This window comes from Scardinius erythrophthalmus (assembly GCF_964197995.2).
Source record: "Scardinius erythrophthalmus genome assembly, chromosome: 3".
In the NCBI taxonomy this organism is placed as follows: Eukaryota; Metazoa; Chordata; class Actinopteri; order Cypriniformes; family Leuciscidae; genus Scardinius; species Scardinius erythrophthalmus.
Genome location: NC_138223.1, coordinates 2,425,607 through 2,449,680, shown reverse-complemented (window position 1 = coordinate 2,449,680; position 24,074 = coordinate 2,425,607).

The window sequence follows — 24,074 nt, the reverse complement described above, 5'->3', positions numbered from 1 at the left end:
CATCAAATGATCATATTAGAGTGATTTCTGAAGGATCATGTGACACTGAAGACTGGAGTAATGATGCTGAAAATTGAGCTTTGATCACAGGAATAAGTTACACTTTACTATATATTCACATAGAAAAAATATTTCACTGGTTTTACTTGAATTTTGATCAAATAAATGCAGGCTTTGTGAGCAGAAATCCGTTCAAAAACAAATTCGTACAGATCCGAAAACTTTTGAACGAGAGTATATTTTAGTGTTTTGGTAAGTGTGGTCGAAAGGATTGTGTTACATGTACAGTGGCTTTTAAATCCTTGAAGACAAAATCTTCCAGACTGTGGCGTATTTAGAAAAGATATAAATTTCAGAGTCCTGTTCTTGTCATTAAAATCACCGAAATGATATATTTGTTATGTGTGGCTTTGAGCGGCTCAAGTGGACGTTTAAATGCCCTAGTCTGTAATTACAGATACACAGACCCGCTCTGAGCGTTTCGTCATATCACCGCTGACAGCGGCTTTCCAAGTATTTCAGCTTGAGAAAGAGATATTGTGGCAGATAGGAAACGCTCTTCTTGTCAATCTGTCACTCGTATGCTCAAATACACACGTTTGTATGGTGCAAGTACATATAATGTTACTCTTTGATTTGACGGCTGTGTTGTTACAAATCTTTGGCCCATTAAGAGAGGGACACCAATTGCATGAATGTCTCAAGAATCTAGCCAAGGTTCACAGAACATGCTCATTTGATGCGGTTAGGCCTGATTTGAAATGATTTCCAGTAATAATTTCTTTATTTTGATTTGAAACGTTGAGGTTTATGAGTCGATAATGGCTATAGATTGCAGCAGATTTTATAAAACTGTGAGGTCTCAGCGGAGGATGCCTCGTTGTGTCTGCAAACCACTAAGGAGCAGAAGGCAAGCAAATATTATCTGGAAATCCTCATGTTTCCCACAAGCCCTCAGTCGCGTTGAGCAGCGAGAACGAGGAACACATGCTTTCCATTTGAGCCCTTTCACCCCTGGCATCAGAGACGTGGCATATGCTGAACGTGTAAACACTGAGGCCCAGCATCTCTCCTGTCGATCATGTGACCCTCGCATCTCCTCTGATCCTCCACTAAACCTCTGCTAATGCGCTTTACACATGCAGTTCAGACCAAAATACCAAATCTGCCATTTACACATGCGTGTGTTGTTCCAATCCTGCAACTCTGTGTTCTTCCAAATCATGCTTTAGTAAATCCTAATTATGACAGTCAGAAAAAGTCATAATTATGACTAAAAGTTGACTTTATAAGACACAATGTCATAATTATGAAAAAAAATCTAAATTATGAGAAAAAGTCAAAATTATGAGATACAAATTTATAATTATGACAGAAAATATAATTATGAGATAAGCATAATGACATTCAAAATTGTGACAAGTCTAAATTAGGCTAAAAACATAATTATGACAAAAAGTAGAAATTATGAGATAATTATGACAGTCAAAATGATGACAAAAGTGTAAATTATGAGATACAAAAATATTAGACTTTTTGTCATAATTTTGAATTTGTGTCATAATTATGTGTTGTCCCCTAATTATGACACAAATTCAAAATTATGACAAAAAGTCTAAATTATGAGATACAGAGTTATAATTATGACAGAAAACATAATTATGAGATAGAAAGTCACAATTTGAGGTAAGCATAATGACATTCAAAAGTATGACAAAAGTGTAAATTATGAGATGAAAAGTCATAATTATGACAAAAAAGTTGGAATTATGAGATAAAAAGAATAATTATGACAGTCAAAATGATGGCAAGTGTATATTATGAGATAAAAAGTCAATTATGACATTCAAAATTATGACAAAGGTCTAAATTATGAGATACAAAGTTATAATTATGACACAAAACATGATTATGATGGAAAAAAAGGAGATGAAGAGCATAATTATGTCAAAAAGTTTAATTTATGAGATACAATTACATAAGTAAACCAAAACACATGCGGTTCAGACAAAAATACCAATTCTGCCCTTTACGCATGCTTGTGTTGTTCCAATCCTGCAACCTTGTGTTCTTCCAAATCATGCTTTAGTAAATCATAATTATGACAGTCAGAAAATGTCATAATTATAAGAAAAAGTCAAAATTATGAGATACAAAGTTATAATTATGACAAAATATAATTATGAGATAAAATTCACAATTATGAGATAAGCATAATGACATTCAAAATTGTGACAAAAGTCTAAATTAGGCTAAAAACATATGACAAAAAGTAGAAATTATGAGATAAAAGAATAATTATGACAGTCAAAATGATGACAAAAGTGTTAATTATGAGATACAAAAATATTAGACTTGTCATAATTTTGAATTTGTGTCATAATTATGTGTTGCCTCATAATTATGACACAAATTCAAAATTATGACAAAAAGTCTAAATTATGAGATACAGAGTTATAATTATGACAGGAAACATAATTATGACATATAAAGTCAAAATTATGAGATAAGCATAATTATGACATTCAAAATTATGAAAAAAGTCTCAATTATGAGATACAAAGTTATAATTATGACACAAAACATGATTATGAGGGAAAAAGGAGATAATGAGCATAATTATGTCAAAAAGTTTCATTTATGAGATACAATTACATAAGTTGAAATTATGTCAAACATAATTATGGCAAAGTCAAATAATGAGTGAAAGTTTGTTGAATTTATTAGATACAAAGACATAATTATGTAATAAGTTGACATTATGAGATAAACATAATTATGACAAAAATCCAAAATTGACAAAAAGTCTTAATTTTGAGATACAAAGTTTTAATTATGACACAAAACATAATTATGACATAAAGTCAAAATGATGAGATAAGCATAATTATGACATTCAAAATTATGACAATAGTCTTAATTACAAGATACAAAGTAATACTTATGACACAAAACATGATTATGAGATAAAAGTCACAATTATGAGATACAATGACATAAGTCGAAATTATGGTAAAATCAAATTATGACAAAACACCTTTAAGCTCTATCTCGCACCCAGCGCAATTGACTTTGTAGACCGACGCATGTATCATTCCTATTTTGCACCCGACGCACAGCGGACTTTTCCCTCCACAGACGCACGTCGGTAAGTTAGGGAATGAACTTGCGCTCCCGGGGGCGGTTCAGGGAAAAGAGGAGGCGTGTTCTGGCGCAAACGTTCCCTGGTGCTATTTTGCAGTTTCAGAAAACAATTCCTCCACTGACCAGTAGAAACCTCGTCTAAAGTCAGTGGCGCTTTGCGCATGTTATTCAGAGGCTATTTTTAGGGCGCATGCTTGGCCATAATGTAGCGTGTGCACAACGCGCATACACTTTGACTCTCTCAGAAGCAGCAGTTTTCATTTTTGAAAATCATAGGCTACATTATTATATTATTATTATACGCCTGTTTAACCGAAGCTAATCTGGGTGTGTTTCTCCATCCCCAATGTCACTTCTCTGTGTTTTACGGCCCTGACGAGAACGTCAGTCTCCTCGGCTGTGAACCGCTCCTGGCGCGCCGTTATAATAGCAATCCGCCATGGAACAAGCGCGCCTGCTCTTAAAGGGAATGTGAGATGTCGCTCTGATTGGTTTATTTCACGTTACGCCCAAACCACACCTATGAGTAATGAAGCTGCTTCAGACCAACACATTTTAAATTTGCGTCGGGCGCAAGAGTCATTTATCCCGCCGGTATAATATCAACAGCGCCCGAGACCCGCCCACAAAGTTACTTGTGTTTGATACTTGTGTTTCAGATCGTTAAAATGAGGCCTTTTATGTCAAAAGCTTTTATGTCATAATTATGATGCAGCAAGCAGGCATTACCCAGGGGTTGTCGAGCTCCACAAAGAACCATAAAAGTAGTCGATACGATGCTGTAGACATCTAAGTCATCATTTGCTGAAAATGTCCTTCCTTTCTGCTCACGTCTATTCTAACACGGTAGCGTTGATGTCAGTGACAAATCAGTAGGCGCATTTCCATTACAGATTTGCGCAAAACTTTTGCGATTTTTTTCTAAATGTCGACAAAAAACTATTGCGGCGACGGCGTTTCCATTAACCGATGTTATGCGACTAAAACATTTTTTTTCCCTCTAGTGATAAATCATCCCAGAAATCATTGAGACGAATGTTAGTAGGTTTACATATATCGCAGCCGCCGCACTAGCCGTTATTATTAACAGAAGGAGACGTGTGTGTGTTATTCAAGCATTAATGGCAAAGAAAGACTCTTATACTGTGAGCGGCACATATGAGGAGTTTCTGGGTGTTTCTCCCTCATTTCTGCTTTAAACTCTTGATTGTGGCATTTCTTTGAGGTTTAGAATCCAGTATTCCTGTAATTCTTCTGTCTTTTATGAATTTAATAAAGAACTCTGTCTCGTCTTCTGTCCAAACACACCGCGTCGTCTACGTCAGGTGACTGTAAATGCGCAAAAACTGTTTCCATTGCAGTTTTGCGAAATATTCCTTTTTTGAATTGCCTGAAAAACATCCTCATGCGAGCGTAGAAACTTTTTTGCGATAAATGTGAGTTTTTGCGAAATTGATGTGTTTCCATTGGGAGTATTTTCAATTAGCAATTTCAATTTGCGCAATTTGAAGGGTAATGGAAACGCGGCTAATGATGAACGACTGATATTTAATGCTTAATTTTATTCCTTTTTTTTGTGTGTGTATATCTTTCGCATCCTTTATTGGCCAGTGTGCAGACGTCAAATAAATAAATATATAAGGATATTTCTCTTGCTTTTTAAAGGATGTGTGAATTATACTTAAAACACTGGCACTTGTTTGGATGTTTTGCATTGATATTGACACATTAATGAGCGAGCAAATGCAGAATGTGCTCTTATGATCGAATGTCTTTCTGTCTGTAATATCCACTCCACCGGTTCTGCTCGGTGTGTGTGTAGTATTTGCATGATGTCTTAGGTGTCTGGCGTCTCGGTTCCTCTTTAATCATGACCTCTAGCCCTGACAGGACTGAAAGGGGATGAGAATAGGCTCTTGCCCAACCTTGTGGTTTTGTGATTGTGTGTGTCAGGCTTGAACAAAGGCTCAGCAATGTGGAAGTGAAATGAGAAGTGTGGAACAGTTTGAGGTTTTAACATTTCTGTTGTTTGAGTTTGAGTGTCTGATCAAACCACAGCTTGAATCTATTGTGGTGGCCACTGTTAGAGTAAGATCTCATCCTTTCTTTTGATGAATATCTTAGATATTTTTTATTATATATCTCATTTTTATTATATCTCATATTATTTTTATTTTTATTTTTTTTATCCTTTATTTAACCAGGTAAAACTCATTGAGATCCTTAATATCAAACCGAGACTTTCCTCATGTGTCTCTTTAAACAATGTTTGTCAAGAGACCAAATTCTGCAATCAAAAGCCACAGATCATAATATGAGCTCAAATATTTCTCTGAGCTCCTGATTTTATATTATTCTTATCATTTTGTATTATTTTTATTCTGTACTGAACGACACCCATTTGGGTCCAAATTTGATCTCCTATGAAAAAGCAACTTTACTCTTTTCCTCCTTGGCTGCCTTTTTCCCACACCGTCATTTTTCCTAAAAGACATCACAGTGAATAAGAAGAACTGTGTGTTACTATAGAGATGATACAGAATGGGTTTGTGTTTGTTGTGTCTGTGTTGAAGGTTGGGTCGGTTTATTGCTTACGAGTTTAATTCAGTTCCGCAAACAAAAGCTGTGTGATGAAAATTCCCCAACCAATTAAACAAACAGCCATTCCTCAACCCACACACACACACACACACACACACACACACACACACACACACACACACACACACACACACACACACACACATACAGATACTTCCTGTTGTTTAATGGTAACGGTAAATGGTAAGTAATAAACAAAGAGACGATTGAATGCCAAGAGAGTCATTAATGAAGTCCCCCGTGAGTGGAGCCAACAGAACTTCATTCTTTATTTATTTGTTTCACTGTAGAAAAAGTCCCAACTCATTATATATATATAGTAATATATATATATTTTTTATTTTTTTAAATGGACTTTTTAAAAAAAAAATACTGCCAACTTTTTTTAATCTTGTCAATTCAAATAATTGGACAAATCAATTGGATGAAGTAAATGAAGTTGAGTTCACTAAACTCAAAATGTTTTTACAGTATTCTTGCTTTCTAGCCTTTATGATTTATTTCTTGACATGAATATTAGGACATGTCAAAACTATGATAAAAAACATAATTATGACAAAAAGTAGAAATTATGAGATAAAAAGCATAATTATGATATAAAGTCAAAAATTTGACAAAAAGTGTATATTGTGAGATTAAAAAAAGTCAAATTTTGAGTCGAAAGTTGAATTTGAGATAATTATGATTTTACGAAATTATTATAAAAACATAATTATGACATACAAAGTCAAATGATTAGATAAAAAAGCATAGTTATGACATAAAGTCAAAATTGAGATAAAAAGCACAATTATGACATAAAATGTAAAAAATTATGACAAAAACTTTAAATTATGTGATCATAAGATACATACAGTAATTATGTAATAAAATTATTAATACAATTTTGACATATTGCATATAAACTCACCGGACAATGTTATTTCTCAGATGTTGCTCTTTTATAACACTTTTGTCATCTTAATGAAGATCTCAGTGATGTTTAATGTACATATCCACTTTGTTTCAGATGTATTTTCATAAAAAACAGACCCAAACGAGTCACTAGTTGTCATGCAGTAAGAGTCGAGAGATATAAAATGAATGTGGAGCAGCTCAGATTATTTGATGAGAAATATTTGAGTTCATATTCAGATCTCTTGACTTTCTGAACCCAGTTTGAGACGTTGTTAAGATCTACCCTGAAACTAGACAAGACACACATTGTGTGATTACTAGAGTCGTATTTTCTCTGGAGAGTCTGCATTTGTTTTCCTTGCAGTCCTGTTGATGTCTGGGATGAAAAAGAGACGTCATTTGTGATTGTTCTTTTGTACATTTGCTCTCTTCACAGAAGATGAGGTGTACACCATGTGATTTCTCCAAACCAGAGGAACTAATAGCATCGTGTGACTCATAGGACAGTTACTAGCAGCTTAAAGGACTAATGAACAACAGGCTCATCGACTGATGAGTGTAGTTGTGCTGAGAACAGACTCAAACGAGCAGTAGTGTTTTTAAAGGTTCTGCTCTTAATTTGATGTCAAACCGCAGCAGTAATTATTGCATTTGTTTTTTCCTCACGGATTTTACAACCTGCTGTTTTCGCTAAAAGGGAACAAATTACATCCATTCAGCTTTCTGAGTGTAAAGTGACTCACGGTCTACACACTCGCACTCATTTAGCACTAGATTTTATCAGAAAAGACAGCACAGTGATTCCCGCAACATAGAACTAAAAATATAGAACTTTAGAACTTTATAATAAGAACATAGAACTTTGTTTAAAATATACAGTAGTATATACTGTATATATATATATATATATAAATTTGGTAATTAAAAATAAAAACATAATAGTTAACATAAAAATATAAGTGTAAGTATATAAATAAGTAATATTTAAGTATATATTCAATTACTATACATATATAAACTGTACAAATATTTTTCACGTTATTAATAAAACAAAAATACTAAAATGTTTTACAAGAAATTATTATTTCAGTCTTTATACTTCCAAATTAAGTTTGACAAATGCATCAAATATAATAAGTGTAAGAATATACATAAGTTACATTTAAGTAAAATTTAACTTTTTCTTTTTTTTTTTTTTACTTTTGAAGTTACAACAAATTTTATTGGATACGCTCCAGAAAATACTGTTTCAGTCTTTCTACTTTCTACTAAATATCAAGTTTAGGTGTGTTACTTGCCATTTCTGAGTTATTTGAGAAATGTACTTGCATTTTCTGAATGAAAATAATTTCAAAGTAAATGCAAAGTAATTAAAAATTTTAGATATATTTGTAAAATTTCCATGGTATTATCATGTATTTTTGGGTGTAGTACTACAGTAATACCACGTTTTTGGACCATGATGGTAATACCATGTTATCAATTTCAAGTATCATGTAAAAATATGGCAAATGAATATGCTATTTGAACATAGAACATATAAAAATTCAAAGGAATTGATAACTGTGAATGCAGTTTTAACATTTTAACATGAATTCAGACTGTTGTTCACTGCAATGCCCATAGATGGCGCTCCAAACCCAGAAGGTTCCTGTTCCTCCTCATCTTTGGCTCTGTAGTCAAGGCAGATGAAATCTATAATCTTGAGTAGAAGCGAAACTTCAGATTGATATGATCCAGATCTCAGGGCCCTGTCTGATATTTTCCAGAGCTCATTATATCATATAAACTCGTAATTTGTCCCTTAGGCATTAAAAGGGGGGATTTCTTAAGTAAGTGAGTAAGACGTTTAAGAGAAATGACTTCCAACTGGATTTGTAGGTGTGAGGCACTGCTTTCATGAGTGTTGATGATGCAGTTAGATTTAGATTATACCCCCTACATGAGGAACAGCTTATGGAGATGTTTTATTTTCCACAGTGAATCAGAAGTTTCCAGTAATGCAGGCGAAACTCATTAACATCAGACTTTTCAAGTGGCAGCTCATGTAAAAACAACTGTAGATGGATGAGTCTTTCTCTGCAAATGTTTATAATAATGTTCTGTAATATTATGCCACTGTTTCTCTGATAACTAATCACTAATTAGATTTGTTGTTCAAGTTTCCTAAAATATCAGCTCTTATAAGACAGCATCCTTGCAGTGCATTCTGGGATTGCCCGTCAGATTTTGAATGAACAATGCCAGTGTTTAAATATCGACTGTGGGAAGGTCATAAATTCATTGTGGTCATGTTATGCTGATTTAGCAGAAATAAAAACGTAGCGATGGCCATGGCCATAAACATAACCACTAACCATTATTACTCATTGCTGTGGTCTGCTATCCCAACAATTCAAGCCACTTGAAAGGATTTTTCTTCTTGTATCCTAACCATGGTTTTACATGAGTACACCAGGCTGATCTGTGTTCAGTTTTAGGGCTGATTTCCTGTGAATCGTCCTCAGCACACTGACCTGGGCTCGTCCTGGGGTGTTTTGCATAGGAGTGGCTTCTGATATGAGACTGATGAAAAGAGGAACTCAGCTATTTCACCCTAACTGAAAAGAGAAGTTGGCAGAGTAATGGATGAAAAAAAGAGCAAGATGACAATATATGTTAAAGGTGAAGAATGTTAAAATACTTCCTGTAGCGTTACAGTTTAATATCCAGAGAGAACTGTAAGCCAGCGCCAGACTGATTCTTCTGTTTGTTGAAGCGTCCTGACCTGGGAAATATTTAGGCCTAAAGTTAAGGTTAATTTGAATTGCAAATAAAATTCCCATCCATTTGGATTACAGTTTTAACATTAACACAAACTAATACACTTAATGTGATGCATATTTGCAATCATACATAAGTGAGACGGGCCAGATATCTGTTCTCAGAAATGTTTTATTTAAATAATCATATTTAAATTACATTCATTCAAATTGCACAATTCAAATTCTGAATTAATATTTTTGCAATTCCATTTGGTGATAAGAAGTAAGAGTCGAGAGAATAAATGAACTGTAGTCAGTATCCTTGTTGGAAAAAAACAACTGCCTAAATGATCCTAAATTGGTTAGTTGTTCTCCTTGTCTGGTCAAGTTGGTTAGGCTTGTCTGTTTTGATGGGTTTAGACTGGGGATTTTATGCATAGTATTGATAAAATGTAAAATCTAGTTAAAATTGATTTGATATTTCATGCAAAATGTATGTGCAATGTATTTTCATGCATTTATTTTTATGTGAACAATGTTATATTTTAGTTGGTATGCTTCCTTAGAAGTCAGCTGCCAATGTGGACAGTAACAGCAAGACAATAAGACAGATGTATTTAATAGGGCAGTTGTTATGATTTATTTCTCATTGAATGATGTTTGAAAGATATAATATCTCTCTGTGGGCGAGCTTCATGGGAACTTGTGGTCAGGGTATATGTGTGTGTGTGTGTGTGTGTGTGTGTGTGTGTGTGTGTGTGTGTGTGTGTGTGTGTGTGTGTGTGTGTGTGTGTGTTGTGAAATCGTGTGTTTCATCATAGTAAAGCAGCCACAGACATTGTTCGCCTTTGTCCTCTTTGCCATCATGGGCAACCACTTCTACCAACCACTTCTACCAACCACTTCTACCAAACCACTTCTACCAACCACTTCTACCAACCAATTCCACCAACCACTTCTACCAAACCACTTCTACCAACCACTTCTACCACCAACCAACCACTTCTACCACCAACCAACCATTTCTAGCAACCACTTCTGCCAAACCGACCACTTCTAACAACCACTTCTACCAAACCACTTCTACCAAACCACTTCTAACAACCACTTCTACCAAACCACTTCTACCAACCAACCATTTCTACCAACCACTTCTTCCAAACCAACCACTTCTACCAACCACTTCTACCAAACCAACCACTTCTACCAACCACTTCTACCAAACCAACCACTTCTACCAACCACTTCTACCAAACCAACCACTTCTACCAACTACTTCTACCAAACCTACCACTTCTACCAACTACTTCTACCAACCAACCACTTCTAACAACCACTTCTATCAAATCAACCACTTCTACCAAACCAACCACTTCTACCAACCACTTCTACCAAACCAACCACTACTACCAATCACTTCTACCAACCACTTCCACCAACCAACCACTACTACCAACCACTTCTACCAACCAACCACTACTACCAACCACTTCTACCAAACCAACCACTACTACCAACCACTTCTACCAACCAACCATTTCTACCAACCACTTCTACCAAACCAACCACTTCTAACAACCACTTCTACCAAACCAACCACTACTACCAACCACTTCTACCAACAAACCATTTCTACCAACCACTTCTACCAAACCAACCACTACTACCAACCACTTCTAACAACCAACCATTTCTACCAACCACTTCTACCAAACCAACCACTTCTAACAACCACTTCTACCAAACCAACCACTACTACCAACCACTTCTACCAAACCAACCACTACTACCAACCACTTCTAACAACCAACCATTTCTACCAACCACTTCTACCAAACCAACCACTTCTAATAACCACTTCTACCAAACCAACCACTTCTACCAAACCAACCACTTCTACCAACTACTTCTACCAACCAACCACTTCTAACAACCACTTCTAACAGCCACTTCTACCAACTACTTCTACCAACCACTTTTACCAACCAACCACTTCTACCAAACCAACCACTTCTAACAACCACTTCTACCAACCACTTCTACCAACCAACCACTTCTACCAACCAACCACTTCTACCAAACCAGCCACTTCTACCAACCACTTCTACCAAACCAACCACTACTACCAACCACTTCTACCAACCAACCACTTCTACCAAACCAACCACTTCTACCAACCACTTCCACCAACCAACCACTTCTACCAACCACTTCTACCAACCAACCATTTCTACCAAACCACTTCTACCAACCAACCATTTCTACCAACCACTTCTACCAAACCAACCACTTCTACCAAACCAGCCACTTCTAACAACCACTTCTACCAACCAACCACTTCTACCAAACCAACCACTACTACCAACCACTTCTACCAACCAACCACTTCTACCAAACCAACCACTTCTACCAACCAACCACTTCTACCAAACCACTTCCACCAACCAACCACTTCTACCAACCACTTCTACCAACCAACCATTTCTACCAACCACTTCTACCAAACCAACCACTTCTACCAACCACTTCTACCAACCAACCACTTCTACCAACCAACCACTTCTAACAGCCAACCACTTCTACCAACCACTTCTAACAACCAACCACTTCTACCAAACCAGCCACTTCTACCAACCACTTCTACCAAACCAACCACTACTACCAACCACTTCTACCAACCAACCACTTCTACCAAACCAACCACTTCTACCAACCACTTCCACCAACCAACCACTTCTACCAACCACTTCTACCAACCAACCATTTCTACCAAACCACTTCTACCAACCAACCATTTCTACCAACCACTTCTACCAAACCAACCACTTCTACCAAACCAGCCACTTCTAACAACCACTTCTACCAACCAACCACTTCTACCAAACCAACCACTACTACCAACCACTTCTACCAACCAACCACTTCTACCAAACCAACCACTTCTACCAAACCACTTCCACCAACCAACCACTTCTACCAACCACTTCTACCAACCAACCACTTCTACCAACCACTTCTACCAAACCAACCACTTCTACCAACCACTTCTACCAAACTAACCACTCTACCAACCAACCACTTCTACCAAACTAACCACTTCTAACAAACCAACCACTTCTACCACAATCTGCTGCTTTCCAACACACTGCCAGCTCCTGCTGATCTCAGATCAGATTGAACATCTCAGCCACCTCCTTCTGCAGTTCACCAACATCTGATCTGAGACCAGCGGCCCTCACGTCAACCTCACGGTGAGCTCATATGTAAAGTCATGGCTTACCCTAGATAAGGCACCAACTTTACTTATCAATTATGAAGCAACACAGAGAGGAAAAACACGCATGACTCTCTCCACTCAACACTTTGTCTTCTCTAATTCTCATCATCTGGCTCTCACACTATTAGTCCTGTGTAGCCAGACGTTAACAGTTAGTATCTTTTAAAGCTGTTTAGATGAGAAAAGTCTGAGATCTTCTATAATAGACCAGTGTTTTTAGTTTTGAACAATTTTTGAGTTACAAATAAATAATGAGTTACAAATAAATAAGTTACAAACAATGTTCCAAATAAATGAAGGTCCAACAGTATTCAGGTAATCAATAAATGTAAAACACTAGTGTTTATTGTATAAATGAGACACAAAAGATGAATCAGTTCTCTTTCGCCTCTTCTTGTGCTTGAATGGTTTAAAATCGCTTGAATGTGTAAATTGTCAAGAAAAAAACGTGCAAATGATAAAACTTTCTCTCTATGATGGTTAAACTTAGCAATTAATCAACTGCGATCCGTTGCACCCCTAGAAAACAATACGAAACTAGTAGAAACATTTTAATGAGTTACTGATGACAAAATCAACAAATTGGCAGAACATATGTGATGACTTTTAGAATTTATGTCCATCTTGAAGTAGTAAATTCTGATTATTTCCCAGACAAAGTGCCTCATGTTGCTGAATGGTCTGAAGTTGGTAGTCAAGACTGGGATTGGACATTATACATGTGACTGTTGATTTGAAAAGGCAGATGATTTTCACCTGCTGACACCTGGGTAATTCATGCTTTCAGTAAACGCATCAATCTACGCGCCGCTCTCTCTGTTATGGAAATCGGCGCTTCGTCTGTTGGGCGGAACAATGTGTGTTTTCTGTCCAAGTTAACATTCAAATGAAGGAGCCTAGAGTACACCCTCTTTCACTTCTGTCTTTTTATTTCTTTTCTTTTATCTCTCTTCCTTCCAACAGCCTTTTATTTATTTTTTTAGACCAGTGTTCTCATTAAGAGTGATGTTAGACTGAATTCTTTGAAATAGATTCTATGAAATAGATGGGATTACAAATGCAAGTCTCTTTTTATTAGCATGTTTTCATGAGTTCGGCATGAGACAAGCAGCAGAAATAGGCTTGTTCTGCTTACGTGTGTAGTGTTTTCCTGTCATCTGTCAAAATGAGCGGGAAAATGTGTTGCCTACACACTGCTGATGCTAGATGTGTGAAACAGGCCATAAACATGCGATGCAAAGCCACAGTGTAGCATGTCTGAAGTGTTTAGTGTTGCACATGCATACTTATTTGCTTTTTATTTTAGTGCATACATGATGCATTCTTATGCATATTTATTTGTTTTTTGTTTGTTTTATTTTATTTGCTAATGCATATTTGTTTTATGTAGAATGATTTTTTACAGTTACATATTGGGAAATGACTTATTTGAGTAATACTATTGTAGATAGAAGTTTAAAGTGTTTAGTGTAAGCATGATGCATATTTATTTATTTTTTATTTTTATTTTATTGCATACATGATGCATACTTTTTATTTTATTTATTTTTTATTTTATTGCATACATGATGCATACTTTTTTATTTTATTTATTTTATTCATTTTTCATTTTATTGCATACATGATGCATACTTTTATTTTATTTTTTTTTTAATTTATTGCATACATGATGCATACTTTTTTATTTTATTTATTTTTTATTTTATTGCATACATGATGCATAATTTATTTTATTAATTTTTTATTTTATTGCATACATGATGCATACTTTTTTATTTTATTTATTTTTTATTTTATTGCATACATGATACATACTTTTTTATTTAATTTATTTATTTTTTATTTTATTGCATACATGATACATACTTTTTTATTTAATTTATTTCTTTTATTTATTTTTTATTTTATTGCATACACGATGCATACTTTTATTTTATTTTATTATGTGTTTTTCTAATTTCACACCTGTTTTATGTAGAAAATGACTTATTACAGCTACATATGTATGTATATATATATATACACACACACACACACACACACACACACACACACACACACACACACACACACACACACACACACACACATATATATAGTAATATTTCTCTCCTGGTTTATGTACAGTAAGCAGTACAGTAGTGTTTCTCTCCTGGTTTATGTACAGTAAGCAGTACAGTAGTGTTTCTCTCCTGGTTTATGTACAGTTCACCAGGTCTTCTGACTGATGGAAAGCTTCCGTCTCCTCCAACATGACACCGCACACCTGCGAACTGCTTCATTAGCTCGCGTTACAGTGTGCTTGGAGGCACGTTTGTCTGTAATTAACCTATAGCTGGCGTTTGTGCGATTGTCTGCGAGCGTGTGTGTGTGTGTGAGCTGTAATTAGGCCGCCTTTGACAGCGTGGTGATCATGTGTCGGTAGTTTGAGGCGTGCTGTAATTACCATGTGCATGATCAAGTGTCATGGCCTGTTCACGGTGTGTGTGTGTGTGTGTGTGTGTGTTAGAGAGAGGCAGTCAGTAATTAACATCTTTGATCTAGAGAGAGAGAATACTAGTGTGAAAGAGAAAGTAAGGATAAAACAGGTGGCTCAAGAAGAGCGAACGGTACCTTTTTACAACACCAATACACACACACACTGACCCCCTTAATATTACAAAGCTAATCATGTGACACTGAAGACTGGAGTAATGATGCTGAAAATTCAGCTTTCATCACTGGATATAAATTACAATTCACTATATATTCACATAGAAATTAGCAGTTTCAAACTGTATTTTTGTTTTCCAATTTTACCGTATTTTTGATCAAATAAATGAAAACTTCCTTCACAAACATTAAGAAAATTTGACCAAACGCAAGACTTTTGAACAGTAGTGCACATGCTGATTATTCATATTTTGGACGTTCTCTATAATCTCTCGCTCTCTGTTGTTTTTCGTTGTATTTCTCATGTCTATTTTTCAATGATGTAGACAGTCCACATAAGCACTCTTAAACTTTTAGTCTACTTTCCATTAGTCTGTGAGAAGCTCAGGAACTCAGTGTGACCTCTGAAACATGTGGTCGTTCAGTTGCGTTAACTTCTCGTTTCACAACTCGACAATTATCTTGACACAGACATGACCTCTGCTGAGATCTAACAGGAAAAAAACATGCTTGTTAACACTTGTTAACACTTATTGTGTGTGTGTGGGGGGTCTTAAACAGCTTCGACCAGGCCAGAGGCTCCAATGTCAAGGGCAGTGACCTTTGACCCCATCTAAACCACTGAACCGAGGCTCTAATGCTCGAGGTCACCTGATTGTTGTGGCTCTAAATTTCTGAAACTGTGACTACATTAACACTTGCACATTTAAAACATATAGGCCTGAAAGGTAAATGAACAAACTTACTTCATAAGGAGTATAAATGAGCATAAGCGGTTAATATGACAGCATGTGGAGAGGATTTGTTTGTTTCTCTCGGGTCAGGGGTTTGACGAGGGTAATTGGCCCCTTGTGGATCAGCCGAAGAGGAAGAATAAAACCATTAGGACTCAGAGAATTTGCTTAAACGCATCGCTTGTTCTTTTTTTCGTGTGTGTTTGTTTTATGCTGTATGAAAAGAGACGGCACTTCCCTCAAATAGGGTGTACTTTGGTGTCCCATCATTTTTTAAAGAAAAGAAAAAAATCCTCTCATGTTCCTTTTCGTATCTCGTTTTTCAACTTTTATTTTTAAATATTTTATTTATTTTTACATATTTTATTTTATTATTATTTTTAAAACATATTTTACTTTGTTTTTTATCTATTCTATTTATTTGAGATTAATTTAATGGTCATGTTTGTTTGTTTTAAACTATATATATATTTTTTTTTTTTTCAACTTTAAAATGTAATCTTTATTTATTTATTTTATTTGAATTTATTTTATTTATTATTTATTCATTCACCAGTTTGAGGTGTTTTTTTGTTGTTGTTGTTGTGAGAACTTTTTTTTCAACTTTTATTTTTAAACATTTTATTTATTTTTACATATTTTATTTTATTTGTTTTTTTTAAACATATTTTACTTTGTTTTTTATCTATTCTATTTATTTGAGATTAATTTAATGGTCATGTTTTTTTTAACATATTATTTGATTTTTTTTTTCAACTTTAAAATGTAATCTTTATTTATTTATTTTATTTGAATTTATTTTATTTAATATTTATTCATTCACCAGTTTGAGGTGTTTTTTTGTTGTTGTTGTGAGAACTTTTAAATGTTATTTATATATTTATAATTTTGTTTTATTTTATTTGTTTATCTATTTATTTATTGACCTGTTTATTTGAGATTTAACATAGAAAGTACAAAAATTGTGATTGGCTTTTTGCCAAAGGTATTGATCTTCTCGACTGTATCCAAAAAAATTAAATCATACTGCAATGTTGCCATAATCTGTTAATCATATAATCATATTCAATAACAATATCTGTTGAATTAATTTGCAATTATTAATTCATAGTTTAACACACACACAAAAAAAATAGAATTTCATTTTAGTCACAAAACCCCCGCAATTTTCCCCATTAATGCAACAAACATACTGTTTAAACGAAGATCAAATAATTTATCATTTTTTTATTGTAAATATAAGTTTGGTCACACTGTAAATCAGGGTCCAATTCTCACGACTAACTAACTAACTACGACTTTTGCCTCAATAAACTCCTAATAACTGCTTATTAATAGTTAGTAAGGTAGTTATTAAGTTTAGGGATGTAAAATATGTTCATGCAGAATAAGCCATTATTAATATGTGCTTTATAAGTACTAATAAACAGCCAATACCCTATTAATATGCATGCTAATAAACAACTAGTTTATAGTGAGAATTAGACCCTAAACTATAAGTGTTACCATAAGCCTAATAACAATGTAAGCATCTCTTTTGCCTAAACATTGGCTGAAAAAAAATAGTTTCAGCCCTTAATTTGTGGAAAGTGCCTGAAATAATGTACAAATGAACCGTTGTGTTTTATTACCTGCACAGGGGAGCTGTTAAGATCCTCTCTCTTTTACCTATCCCGCACTGGGACTCTTAGGGGTCGCTAACGTTTCCTCCTAACGAGGAACAAACGATCTCACCCGAGGTCCCGAATCCATCATCATCATCTTCATCAGCGTTAGGCTTAGGTAAAATACACAGCGTTACCCGTTATTGTGCAGTCCTTTACGACAGAAGATGACTCCTAACCGCAGGATTTGTAAATCATTAATGGCCGATTTACAGCGTTTATTAGGGGAAGTCTGCGCGTTAGGAAGTGCATTAAAAATTGAGTTTTTTTCCATTAAATTTTTTTATTTCAAAGCACAGAGAAACAGCGGACAGAGCATTGCAGAAATCTAAACTAAGTCAAATGAGATCTCACTAAAACATTTTTCCTTTCCTGGCCGAATGCAAACTTTTTGAACTTTTGGTATTTGTTGTTTTTCTTCTTCATCCCGTGTTGTTTAATGAAGGAATCGTACGGCGTGTGTGTGTGTGTGTCAGCAGGGGTTCATGCACGGCTCTGATGGCCTGACACACAGATGAGGGGTCAGAACCCGCCGTCACGCCGCTCGCCTCGGATACTCCACTAATTAGCTGATTAAACGCCATCGATAACGCTCAGTCCATTAATTACTGCCGGCTGTTGTGGAGCTGTGAGCAGCGATGGGGGGGGGGGGGTGAATTGATCATGAAGATAAATTAACTTTAATTGAGATGCATTTCTTAAAGCTATCTCAGGCCTTTGTGAAAAATCAAAGTAGCTTGTTTGGTGTATTAGTTGAGAGTGAATTGGGGGCTGTGTTTTAAATCCCAGTGAAGTGGAGGGATGAGAGGGAGCGAGTGGGATCACATGTCATTCAGATCTGAGGATTGACTTTTATAGTTTTAGGCAAGCAACGGCCCAGACGGGTATAAATATGCATGGAAAAACATTCAAAACACCAACATCATAATAGAGTTCTAGTTTGTTTACATGTGCAACCACTTGTATTCCCATAAATCAGTATAAATGAATTAGAAGATTTTTTATTGTATACACTACCATTCAAAAGTTTGGGGTCAGTAAGTTTATCCAGCGCTAAATTGATCAAAAGCGACACTAATAATGTTTCAAAAGATTTCTGTTCCGAATAAATGCTGTTTTTTTTTTTTACCAAAGAATCTTGAAAAATAAAATGTATCAGTTTCCACAAAAATATGAAATACTGATTATGATAATAAATGTTTCTTGAGCATCAAATCCTCATATTAGAATGATTTCTGAAGGATCATGTGACACTGAAGACTGGAGTAATGATGCTGAAAATTCAGCTTTGATCACATGATATAAATTACACTACTATATATATTCACATAGAGAACAGCTGTGTTAAATTGTAATAATATTTCGCAATTTTACTGTATTTTTGGTCAAATAAACACAGCCTTTGTGAGCAGAAAATACATTTTATTCACACCAAAACATTGTAACTTTTGAAAAGTAGAGTTTAAAACAGATTTTCAAATGAGTGATTCTTAAACCTTTACATTTGGCATTGTAATTTACATTAAATAATATAATTTTGTAGATGTGCGGTTGCATTCTTGAAGAATAATGTTGTTACCATGTTGCATGTTCATAAATTCATAGTAATACCATGGTACTATGTGGTACTTTGTAGGACTAGCACAGACCAGGTGTTCGAGCCTCTACCATATTGAAGGTTGAGCGAATGTTTCGTGTTTGTGTGTGTGTGTGTCTGTGTGTGTGTGTGTGTTGCTGCGGAGTGTGGGGTGAGTCGTCAGCTAAGTACATTTACTGGAATGATGAGAAATGTGTGTGAAAACATTCACGTCTGTCTGTGAACTTCTCGATTTAGCATCGTCCCTCGTCTACACTCAGGGAAACTCGAGAGCAAGACACACACACACACACACACACACACACACACGTCAAACAGACATTAACAACATTCTTACACCGATAATCACAGTCAAAACATCCCCTGCGACAAACACACACACACTGTCATCAGGGTTTTCAAGGCCTTGATTGTGTTTCAAACACACCAGCATGTGTGACGATTTCAGAGGATTGAGAGACAATCGCTCGTCTCTCTTTTAGCCGAATGCCAGTCCTGTTAGCCAATGTCTCGTCTCTCACACACACACACACACACATCTGCTCAGGCATGGCTCATCGTCCACATCATCAGCCAGTGAGAGTTACACAGATAAAATGCATATCACACACACACGTCTGTGTTTGTCATGGCAAGCATGGAGCGTAGAGGAGGTATTTGTGTGTGTGTGTGTGTGTGTGTGTGTGTGTGTGTGTGTGTGTGTGTGTGTGTGTGTGTGTGTGTGTGTGTGTGTGTGTGTGTGTGAGCTTGTGTTTTTTAGAACTCTGTAATGCTGAAATGTGAAGTAAGTGTGAAAGCTGATGTCACTTAAAGACATTTCAGAAGTGGAAGAAGTTTTCTTGCGAATAACAAACACCACTAAATATTTCCGAATATGAACAGGAACATGCATAATAAAAATAGAGTCAAATGTTAATTCAGTACAAGTTCAGTTTTAGGTTTCTACTGATGCCTGCAAATCCCCTTCCGTGTAAAGTGCTTTGAGTACCCAGAAAAGCGCTATATAAATGTAACAAATTATTAATATTATTATTAAATTTCCATCTGTGCACATCTGTGATACTGAATAATATTGTTGGGAAATCTGATTAGTTTCGGAATCGATTCCTCTGGTGATTTGTTTCAATGAATCAGTTTAAAACAGTGTTATTTTAGTATCATTAATGTACCATTGTAGCATTTATTAATATTTTGAATTAGTTTTTGTTTTTATATTTTCCGTTTTCATTGTAATTTGAGATATATATATATATATATATATATATATATATATTATGATTATTTATTTATTGCGAGATTGAACATGGTCCACATGTGCGACCACAAGTAACTATATACAAGACCAGGGTTTACTTGTTAAAAATAAATAAATAAATAAATAATAAGTAATTTAAGAATTATTTTTATATTTCTATTTAGTATTTAATCATTTTTATTTCATTTTTATTTTTAATAATTGTAGTGCTTTATCGTCAAATAAAATTGACAAAACGTATACGTTTTTTTTTTTATACTTTATTTTATTTCAGTGAACATTTATTTTATTTAAATGAACATCAAATCATTGTCAAATATTGTTTGTTTGACCCTTTACAGTGATTTTGCAAACCATGATTGCTCTGTATGAAAAAAAAAAATTATGCAAAAATAATTTTCATAATTTTTTTATAAAAAACAAAACAAAAAACGATTTGTGATGCATTGTGGTTGAAATATGGCCTGGTTATGTTATTGACAGGTTTAACCCAGATACTGTGTCTGATACACTACTGTACTTCATTCATTAGGAGTGTTTTGATGTCAGACGTATTGTGTTTTTGTAGCAGAGAATTCCTGTCTGGGTTAAACGCCTCATAACTAGTGATATCATCCTTCCTTTCAGGAATTAACCGGTGCATTGACTCTGTGTGTGTGTGTGTGTGTGTGTGTGTGTGTGTGTGTGATGATTATATGTTGATGGATCAGTGGTCAGAAATGCTGTTCTGTCCCGGGGGTCTCAGTGACTCATGGATTCGGACCTCGAGTGTTTGGGGATCAAATCGCTGCCGTTGTCTTTGTTGCGAACACAAAGCGCAGGCGTTCTGCTCTCTCCTCCTGTTGCTTCACCTGGTTTCACATTTCACTGGCTGCTGGGCCGAGTGAACACACACACACACACACTGCTGGGCCGAATGCCAAACTATGACAGTTACGAACATTACCGTAGAGCTTACATACGAAAAGATACGTGTTGTCTCTCTCACAGTCTTTAATCTTTAATTCTTTCACTGTAATGTTTGCTCAGACACACACACACACACACACACACACACACACACACACACACACACACACACACACACACACACACACACACACACACACACACACACACACACACACTAGTTCCTGATATTGTTAAGCTATTCTTGGTAATCTGTCACAGGATCCAGCGGCCAAAACAGTATCTGAACACTTAAGTCATAGTCATTAATGTCTGAATGTCACTGCATTACATTCAAACTATGTCATGTATTGTACAGAACGAGGCTCTTTACTATCAAAACATGTGACAAAAAGAGCTTTGTTTGGTTTGAAACGCTAAAACAATGAGGACCGTCAGTATTGTGTTTGTTTGTGGTTCGTTTGTGGATGAGACTGATAGTCAATGTGGTTCTCTACACCCGTGTGAACTTGAGGAGATCTGAATACTTGCATCCACTAAAGCACCAGCCGATTCAAAGATCCTGAGCAAGAATGTAATGACATTAAGACACGCTTAAGTGTGACTTTAGTGTTCAGATGCATGTTTTATTAGCTGAAGATTCCTGTCATTCTCTGGCAAAAAGAAACAGTCTGACACTGTCTGCCAAAGCAGCGCTGGAATGCTTTCCCGGTCACGTTTAACTCTCACACTGTGTGTGTGTGTGTGTGTGTGTCAACTCAATGCCTCAATTTGCTTTTTTTAGTGTTTTTTTTAGCAGCAGTGAAGATAAAATACCAAAATAAACTTATTTGTTTATCACTCTATATAAAGGTCATGGTTAAATGCCATAGTTTTTTTTTTCCACAACCAGCTGCATGTCGAGAATATCTCTTCGTGTGTTTACTGACTGCATGAGATTTCCTGTTTCAATTAAACACATACTTTGTGCACTTTACCTTCACTCAGATATTTTTAAAATAAAAATGTGAAGGAAATTAATGGTATAATGCAATGAAGACATTTATAATGTTACAAACGTTTCTATTTCAAGTATGCTGTTCTTTTCAACTTTCTATTCATCTTAGGATCCTGAAAGAAAAGAATCAGTTTTCACAGAAATATGAAGCAGCACGACTGTTTCCCACATTCATCATAATCATAAATGTTTCTTGAGCATCAAATCCTCATATTAGAATGATTTCTGAAGGATCATGTGACTCTGAAGACTGGAGGAATGATGCTGAAAATTCAGCTTTGATCACAGGATATAAATAGCAATAATATTTCACAATATTACTGTGTTTACTGTATTTTAAATTAAATAAATACAGCCTTGGAAACATTTTCATAATTCATATTTTTCAATAGTTTTCCAGTAAAAACATCTCAACATCCTTAAAAATAGATATTACGTATTAAACTTCAGTGTCATTTAGTTGAAACAAGGTTACATTTACATTTAGTCATTTAGCAGACGCCTTTATCCAAAGCGACTTACAAATGAGGACTAAATTAAGCGAGTCATCATGAAGAGGCACGATGACTAGCACGAATATATATTTATGAGGTTAAGTGCTCACGGAAGAGAGAGGTTGTATGGAAGCTTGTTTCCGCCACAGAATAAAACATTTTAAAAGATAATTGCGACTTTTTATCTCACAATTGCGAGTTTACATCTCGCAATTCTGACTTTATTTCTCAGAATTGTGTGATATAAAGTCAAAATTACGAGATATAAAGTCAGAATTCTGACTTTTTTTCTCGCTATTGCGACTTTATATCACGCAATTCTGACTTTTTTTCTCGCAATTCTGACTTTATATCTCGTAATTCTGACTTTATATCACACAATTCTGACTTTATATCACACAATTGTGACTTTATATCTCGTAATTCTGACTTTATATCACACAATTCTGACTTTATATCTCACAATTCTGACTTTATATCACACAATTCTGACTTTATATCTCGTAATTCTGACTTTATATCACACAATTCTGACTTTATATCACACAATTCTGACTTTATATCTCGTAATTCTGACTTTATATCTCGCAATTCTGACTTTATATCACGCAATTCTGACTTTATATCACACAATTCTGACTTTATATCACGCAATTCTGACTTTATATCTCGTAATTCTGACTTTATATCACGCAATTCTGACTTTATATCACACAATTCTGACTTTATATCTCGTAATTCTGACTTTATATCTCACAATTCTGACTTTATATCTTGTAATTCTGACTTTATATCTCACAATTCTGACTTTACAGGTATATCACGCAATTCTGACTTTATATCACACAATTCTGACTTTATATCACGCAATTCTGACTTTATATCTCATAATTCTGACTTTATATCACGCAACTCTGACTTTATATCTCGCAACTCTGACTTTATATCTCACAATTCTGACTTTATATCACACAATTCTGACTTTATATCACGCAATTCTGACTTTATATCACACAATTCTGACTTTATATCTCATAATTCTGACTTTATATCACGCAACTCTGACTTTATATCTCGCAACTCTGACTTTATATCTCGCAATTCTGACT